This window comes from Ictidomys tridecemlineatus, chromosome 7 (assembly GCF_052094955.1).
Source record: "Ictidomys tridecemlineatus isolate mIctTri1 chromosome 7, mIctTri1.hap1, whole genome shotgun sequence".
Lineage (NCBI taxonomy): Eukaryota > Metazoa > Chordata > Mammalia > Rodentia > Sciuridae > Ictidomys > Ictidomys tridecemlineatus.
Genome location: NC_135483.1, coordinates 167,956,749 through 167,965,785, shown reverse-complemented (window position 1 = coordinate 167,965,785; position 9,037 = coordinate 167,956,749). Strand labels below are relative to the sequence as shown.

General features: G+C 43.2%; 1 long non-coding RNA gene across 1 annotated transcript; it reads right to left on the bottom strand.

Moving 5' to 3' along the window:
• Window positions 1–2,780: 2,780 nt before the first annotated feature.
• LOC120892795 (uncharacterized) lies at window positions 2,781–6,297 on the bottom strand. The gene is made up of 2 exons (XR_013423650.1): window positions 6,161–6,297; window positions 2,781–3,092 (listed from the first exon to the last, which is right to left on the bottom strand). It is a non-coding gene; the product is annotated as an uncharacterized LOC120892795 (long non-coding RNA).
• Window positions 6,298–9,037: the final 2,740 nt, after the last annotated feature.

Genomic DNA, 9,037 nt, shown 5'->3' with positions numbered 1-9,037 from the left:
CAGATCTCCCACCTAAGAGCTGGCCCTCTTATGGGGGAAAGTGAAATTTGATATCTCAGCCCCCAAGAGAAGGCAACTGAAGCAGAGTTAGCTGTTAGGAGATACAAATGGGTGCACACAGCCACCTGTTAAGTGAGGCATAAAAAAGATCAGAGCAGCTAACTGTACTGTACTGGATATGCAAATGTCAACAAAGAATAAGCAATAGGTGCCCATCAACTGTGATCATTTGAAACCACAAACCTAAAATCTGTGATCCCTTGGGTCTTTCTCTTGGTCTGTTTTGAATGAGGCTCCTATTGATGTTAAAGTAACTCTAGAGGTATTCAAATAAATGGTTGCAGACAAGTTGTTTCTAAGAAATTAATGTTAACTAAATTTTAGCAAGGATACATCCCATATAGAGTACCACTAAGGTCTGGGCAGGATTCAGACATAAACTGTGTGCAGGCTTCAATATCTATACATTTGCAGAAATGTTATACTACATGTTCATATAGTATCCAATTAATTCTGAGTGTTATATTCTTTGGTTATTTGATAAATTGGTAAGGTGATAGATACGTTAATTAACTTGATTGAATCTTTGTACAATAAACACAGATCAAAACATCAAATTATACCCCATAAATATACATAATTATTATTTGCCAATTTAAAATAACAAATTTTTCATGAGCAAGATAATCTTGTTTTTAAAAAATGCTTCTAATATGCCTGAAGAGTTTATTCTCTTATATAGAAATAATATACTTAAGCAATCTTGTATGTATTTATACAATAAATTCACTGAAATGCTGAAAAAATGAAGTATTCTGGATATAGAAAATCTCTATATAGCCCATAGATAACAAACTTTCAAAAACATAAAATAGTAAGAGGTACCCACTTTTAAAAAATGTTTTTCTTGACAAGTGTGGTGACACACAACTGTAATCCCAGTGACGTGGGAGGCTAAGGCAGGAGGATGGCAAGTTTAAGACCAGCTTCAGCAAGTTAGCAAGACCATGTCTCAAAAAATAAAAAGGGTTGGGAATGTAGCTAGTGAATGCCCGGGTTCGATCTCCAACATAATGATGATAATAATAATAATAATAATTTTTAAAACTTATGCAGCATTTCTTGGAGACAAGAAAAATCCTTCACCTTGAAGATTCCCCAGAGAGTAGTTTTGGAGTGACATAATGAACTCTGCTGTAGAAGTGTCCATGCTGGCTAAAGGAGAAAGGAAATAATATATTCTGATTAGCTTAACACAATAGCTTTCAGAGGACAATACGAAGTTAAAGTTCAATGTGGTCTCTTTCCAAATTAGACATGAATGGGAGTGAATAAGACTTGACTGCAGGTCTTGAAGTACACTGCCTTGGTATGGGGTCAGCCTGGCACATGCATGACCCTCCCAGCAGGGTCAAGCTCAACGCATTCACAGGAAGCTACAGCTGTCCCTGGACCCTGCATTCTCCACCCCACTATGCAATATCAATATCTTTTTCCCACCAAAAAGTTCCGGACAGGATCTACTATGGGCTCACAGAAAGCTCAGGGTTTATATCAAGTCCTCTGACTTGAGTAACATGTACTGTTATTCTGGTACTTCAGTACCCACCTTGCTCCTTGAATAGGTCGGTTTTGAGAGGTCATTTGCTGTCCAAGCAGTGCTGAGAACTCTCAAGGGAAGAGAAGCCAAGGCCACTCAGATATCCCATCTCCACATTCTTTGTCCTGTGATCTAGGTCTTTGGGGTGACAGAATAGACCTCCCTTCTGAAACACGGTAATCTATAGTCCACTTGCTCCACATCTGCCCAATCTACCCAGTGCCCCACAATCAAGCTATTTCATCAGAAGTCCCAGAAAAATTCTTTAGTCAATAACAACATCATTTCAAGGTTTTCAAGCCCAATTTTTGCTCAGAGGGTAGCTCTACAGGCTCCTCCACACCAGTACAAGAGGATCATCCAAGACTGGGCATGATCCAGTTGGATATTAAGCTATAATAAGACATTTACTTAGTCTTTTCCCCAGTTCCTGGCATAGAATACCTGAACACATGATTTTTTCTGAGTGATAAGAATGTCTTCTGTTATAGGTAATGAGTTCCTTCCCGTAAACTTGATTTTTTTACTAGGAGGTGACTAAGGATAGGATTTCTAGATATCACCAGGAAGGAGCTGGTTACCAGAAAAATTAAGAAATTAGAGAGTTGGAAATTTTAGCTTCACCCAACAACTTCTAGGGTAGGGGCAGAGGAGTAGGAATGGGATTACACAAATTCTAGAGCAAGAAGGTTTGGAGAGCTTTCCAGTTGGTGAACAAATCGAGGTGCTACGGGGAGGTATTCCTGCAAAAGGCATGGAAGGCCCATGCCACACATGCCCTGTACCTTGCCCTATGCATTTCTTCCATCTGGCCATTCCCACTTGGATCCTTTTATCAAGTTAACATAAGAGTTCTGTGAGCCATTCCAGCATATTACTAAACCTAAGGAAAGGGTAATGAGAATTCGTGATTTACAGGCAGTCAGTCAGAAATATGGGTGGCCTGGGACTTGTAACTGGCATCTGAGATAGAGGAAGTCTTATGCAACTGAGCTCTTTAACTTAGGGATTCTTATAGCTCAAAGTCAATGGCGTAAGAATTGAACTACATTGTCAGACACCCCCCCTGGTGTCAGAGAAAACACCCCAGAGATATTAATGACTCTACTACCTTGGGAAAGACCTGTTCACTGTGGCCCTGATCGACATGGCCCTATAAATTCCAAAGCACTGGAGTGTCTTCTTTTCCAGAGTCCAATTTATTTTGCTGTTACTTTGCCAATGGAAAAAGTTAAATACAAACTCCCACCGAGGCCACAGACCAATAAATCAGTCTAGCCCCAAAGGGATGCGGAGGCACATCAGCCTGCTCAGACTGCCTCATTGAGTACCACGAGCTGGGGCCTGAACAACAGAACTGAACTTTCCCACAGTTCTGGAGATTGGAAGTCCAAGATCAACAGGCTTGATCTGGTTGTCGGGTGAAGATTCTCTCTCCAATTGAAGACAGCCACCTTACTGTGTCACTGCAGGGCCTTCCCTCTGGGAACTCCTGGAGAAAGGGAGAGAGAGATTTCCGCTGTTCCTCTTCTTATAAGACCACCAGTCCTGCTGGAACAGGGTTCCACACTTAACTCCACTCCTCATTTAACCTTGACTACCTCCCTGAAGACCTCATCTATAAATACAAATGCACTGGAGCGTAGGGTTTTAATGCACCGATTTTGGAGGAACACAATTCAGCCCATAACAGGACAGAGGCTTTGTTTTCTAGCACCAAGCTGCACTGCTACCTCCAGTTCATAGATCCTAGATTGTGGGACATTAGTGGTAAAGGGAACATCAGCTTCGTCATCTTACACGGAGGAAGGTGGGCTCCAAATGGGAGAAGACACACTTATCCTGGTATGCGCCTACAGAGCGGTGAGGCCAGAAGTGGACCCCTGACTCTCATTTCAGGCCAGTTCTTCTCTGCTGCCTTAGGCAGCCTCCCAGAGATAGCACTTTAGGAACAATATTCTGAGGAACCAGATCTTGAGTTATGAGCAAGGCAGGACTTTAGAATATTACCTTCTGCCTCACAGGGGAAGGTTTTTCCTCAAGGGAGCCATGATATTTATGTGGTCAGTAAAAACACAGTACACATTCCTAAATGCCAACACTAGGGAATTTCTCTTGTCAAAATAAGGACTGAAGTGTTAAACAGACTGAATTCAAAATTTCAGCCAATTCTGTGGATATAGCATGAACAACTCTCCCTGAAGTTAATTTTCTAAAACTTAAGCGGGGTTCGGGATGTCTTCTTATTTCTAGATCTCAACCCTTAGAAAAACCACCATGACTATGGTACAACCATCAAGACCTAGGGGTTCCCTCAGTCATTCTCACATCTCACATTTGACCATGTAAATGCCATATTGTCCCAGCTTTGCAAAACCAGATGCTTTCTGCTGGCAACCATAAAACATAAAAATCATCTCATAAACTTCAAACAATGCTGACAGGACATTCACATGGCCCTGGGATATGTGAAGCAAGTGTTTTTGCAAAATTCTGTGAAGTTTTCCAGGATCATCTTGACACTGCTGAGCAGGGTGCCCCCTGACAGCTCAGCTACCAAGCTACAGACTCTGATCCTGCTACAAAGAATCTTTTCTGGACCCATCTTTCCAAGATTCATCTTTCCTAGATTCATCTCTACAACTTGCTGCAAATACTGCAGCCCAATGAAGAATGCCTTTCCCAGTTCTTGCCTATAAATTAAGAAAAAAAAAAGAGAAATTTCTAAAGGGTTGCATGACAGGCATAATTAATCTTTCCAACTCTTCCCTGCAATCTGGGAAGCAGGTTTTCTCTGTTAGTGGGGGGAGAAAAATCCCTCCCCAACTTCCTGAGTTTGTAGTCTTGTTATGCTCCAACAGAGGCCTCTGCACAGTCACCATCCTACTTGGGGGCAGGAGGAAAGACAGCTTCATCCAGAGTGTTGACTATTCTCTCCCATGCAACCAGGGTGGAACCATGACACAGGGGCCCTCTGAATCGCTGTGTTGGAAAAACAGAACCCATAGTATGTAATCCCCTCATCCTATCAAGAGTTGATGATTGGGCGCATTCGGTCACCTTTAGATTAGCTAAATCTAATCTAAGGGTGGCCCCATACCCACAAGAGAGAGAAGGCAGATGCTGGTCTTCATGACCACATCTCATGGGATGAGATGATGTTCCACAATTCTATGATCCCAACACCCCACATGTGATGAAAGTTCCAAGGAAGTGTGAACGTGACACCGGGAGATCTGGCCTGGTGACAGGGATCGGACAAGGCCTCCTTGAGTGAGTGAGCTTTATGCTGAGATCTAAGGGATCCAGCATGAGGAGTGTTTCAGGCACAAGGCAAACACAAAGGCCCCTCGTGAGGAACAGCATGGTGCTTTTCAGAAACTCAAGAGACCAATGTGGCTGCACCAGAGAGAAGAGGAAGCCAGAAACTGAAGCAGGCAGGTGACCTTGACACAGATATCCAAAGGAAAGTAGCTTTGTTTGAATCAACCTTATGAGAAACGACTATCCTTTCTGCAAGAACCACAGACACAGAGGTTGAGGGCAAGTCGTCTTCACAACCAGGCCATCCCGGCCTTAAAAGGCACTTATTTCTTTTAAAACACAGAACCCAGAACCCACCTTGTCCCCTCCAAAGTCTTCCTTGAGTCCTGATGTCTACTTCCCACCTGCCTCTTCTGCCCTTCACAGAACTCCCAGGTTCCCTTGGTCCCAGTGTCTCTCCCTACCCCAGGTGATGCTAAGAATAACACATCTGGAGCATCCATGAATTCCTAGGTTCATCCGCAGCACCAAGGGGTAAAAGAAAAACGAAGGAGAAAAAAAAAAATGTGGGACAATACGAAGCAGAAATCACTCTGATTTCTAATTTCCTTTTCCAGTAAACTGTGGGAAAATGCAAGTCTCCCAGGATTGTTTTAAAATGACGTCGTGGCCACTTAATGTCGAGGGAAGAATTTCCTGGCTATTAAAAATACACTGACAAACGGAATCCAGGCATCTGGGTCCTTCCTCATGACGCGTCTGTATCTCAAGGCAAAATCCCCTCTCCCCGACCGCGCCCCAGAAAGAATTATTGATCTTCACAAACAATGCTGCGGCTGAGACAAAGCCAAACATCAAAACTACGAAAACAGCTTTAATGGGCAAAAGGGAGGTTTGACTAGTTTTTAAAATCAAAATCAAATCGCAACGTGGTGTCTGAAGCTATCCCAGCCTCCTCTCTTGTGATTGCAGTTAAACATACTGAGCCATAGGTGGCGCTAGGTGACCGCAAAATAAATGCCTAGCTCCACCCTGAAGATCTAAACCTGGGTTTTTGAGGCTGGAGCCTGGGCTTCACCCTTCCGTCTTTGCTACAACCCCCCAGCTATTGGTGTAGCTTCCATTTCTCTGACAGTTGGATAATCAGAGGGAAGTCCTTGAATTTCACCAGTTGCAGGAACCCTTTCCAGTACTTTAAATTCCACGCTGTATGAAAATTAACCCAATTCCTCAGAGGCTGAGGTGCTCCATTCCACACCCATTTTCAATGGCCAGTATCTGATTCAAGTACATTACCAAAGAATTCCAGCTCTTTCACATGTCTTGGCCTCTGAACCTTCTCCATGTTTTACTCCAGCTTCCCCAGTTTCAGAACCCAGACCTGGCCATAAACAGCAAACCAGAGCTGACAGGCTGCTTTGGTTTACTGTGTCTTGATATTTGCTTAGTGATAAAGTTTATCATGCCTGACCTCTGTAAATCCTCACAGTGATGCAATAAACTTGGAAGAAATGAGCTGCAATTTGCAGGAAGAAGAGGCCAAGTGGTTATCATTTTCCAGCCCTGTGATGTTGGTCGAAAGACAAAGACCAGTGCATTCTCATTCCATCTGGCTGTGTCTGTCCACTGAGCCATATCCCCAGCCCTTTTTGTTTTGCTTTGCTTTTAATTTCCATAGTTACCGTGGCAGTCCATAGTTCATCTGCTATTAAGTGTTAACAGTGTAGGAATTTAAATCCACTGGGTATAGTTGTAACTACTAACATGTATACTACTAACACTGCCCCCCCCCACACACACACACCACACACAGAGAGCACTTCCAGAGTGCAGGCACCCTTCTGAAAAACTTGATTACCCAGGTTAATTCAGGGGCTGCTCACTACAATCATGTAAAGTTAGTCAAAGAATCATGAGGAAACTGAGGCACAGAGAAGTTAAATAATTTCAGTAAAGGTCAAACAACAAATAGATAGCAGAGTTGGGATTGAAATCAATCCACCTGGCTTGGTGGACCATGTTCTTCACCATAGTGCAACACTCGCTTTGAACTACCACAAAGTCATGGAATACACTAAGTTCATCTTCTCTTTACTTTTAAAAGTGGTGACAGGCTGGTTTGAGAGTGAGCATGAGGATAGAAATAGCTCCTTCCTGGAACCTCTTGGTGTAGTCTTTACAAGTCCAGACCGGCTAAAGGAACCCAGTGTAGACCAGTGAGGCTGTCCACAATTGTGTGAGAAGCCTTCCTAAGGGCAGAGCTAGGACTGTCATCAGCGGAGCTCTGATTACCACTGAGAATGGGGTCTATCCTCTTCCATTTGTTCCTAATTTCTAAGATGAGGATAATTCCATCAAGCTCACATCAGCATCTATCAAACCAGAATCCCCTAATGGGTACAGTGGGGGCAGCACCACCATCTGTGGGAATCTCTAGGATCCAGAGAGGGTAGCCCCTCTAGATCAGAGGTTCAATGTTTGGTTTCACCAATTCCAAGTCAGTGAATACTGAATAAAATATAAAATGGAACACGCATTTGGAAAGTACACAAAAGTTAAACAGAATTACCCATGATTCAGTGTATACCCCAAAGAACTGAAAACAGGACTTGTACACCAATATTCCTAGCAGCATATGCACAATTGCCAAGAACTGGAAACAACCTAAATGTCCAGCAACAGATGAATAACCAACATGTGGTCTATCCACACAATGGAAGGTAATTCAGCCATAAAAAGGAATGAAGTTTTGATACATACTGAGTGAAATAAGCTAAATAGCAAGGGACAAATGCTGCATGATTTCACTTATATGAGATACTAAATTCATGGGAACAGGAAGTAGAATAGAAATCACTAGTATCTGAGGGGAAGGAAAATGAGACATCACTATTTAATGGATACAGTGTTACTATTTGGGATGAAAGTTATAGAAATGGATAGTGGTGACAGTGTGAATGTGCTTAATGTCAGTGTACTCTACGCTTAAAAATAGTTAGAATAGTAATGTTTATTTTATGTATATATTACCACAATAAAAATAAAATAGAGTATTTTAAACATGAAATGCCTGGGTCCTCTGCAAGAGACCACCAGTTGCCTAGCCAAGATCCATTCACTTCTTTTTGATTTGTTGGGGGCAGCAATGAGCCCAGCTAAAAATATGTTTCCCAGGTTTCCTGCAGGTAAGGATGACAATATGGCTATAAACCATACAATGAGTTGTAAGCTTCCTGTACTGAGTGGGGTTTGGGGGATCATTCATTGAAAGGTAGTGAGAGATGCCAATTCACCTTTTTGCCCCTGACCCCTACCTCCTCCTCCCTCCAGCATGGAATGTGGTCCCAGTGGCTAGAGTTCCAGCAGCCACCTAGAACCTAGGAAAGGGCCTGGAGGATGAGAGTTGGCACTAGGGAGACACAGCATAAAGGAGACTGAGACACCAAGGACACATGGAGCTGCTGTGACTTGTTCTGATCTCTGGACTTCCGTTTATATAGAAAAAAGAGAACTCGGCTCCAGTTGATACCAGTGTTTCCCAGGTCTCTGCTACTTGCTGCTGAATGCCACTCCTAACACACTCTGCACACTAATCCTCATGGTTGTCATTGTTGCCATTGCTTTTATTATCAAGAAAGGAACACCCAGGCTAGGGTTGGCTTGACAGTGTCAGAAACACGTAGGGAACTGCAGATGTAAAATGAGTTATCCACAGGCCTAACTGATACTCACTTGAAGCTGTGGGGGGTCTTAGGAAAACAGCCCTGCCTATCTCACTGCCACAGATGCCATCTAAAAAATGGAGACATCATTGCCTGTCCCCCTGAGGTGACCATGTTGATGGATGCACTACCTTCTCAGCAAGCTCATATGTGAAGAGTTCGCTCCACGGAGTAGAAAGAGGTTCTGGGAGGTGTCCCACTCCCTGCAAGACTCCAAGGGAAGATAAGTTTTCTCTAATCTCATTGCACAAGTTAAGACCATGATGAACTCACCAGGATGGACTGGCTGGCTCATCATCTGGGTGACCCATTCTCCCACTTCCCAGGTCTTTGACCTCCTCTGCTTCCTTGACTTTGCCTGCACTCCACCCTATGCCAACAACTTCCTGGTGCACCCATGCTCTGGACTTTGTCAACCCAGGAATTGCTCCAACAGTATCTTGCTTTCTGA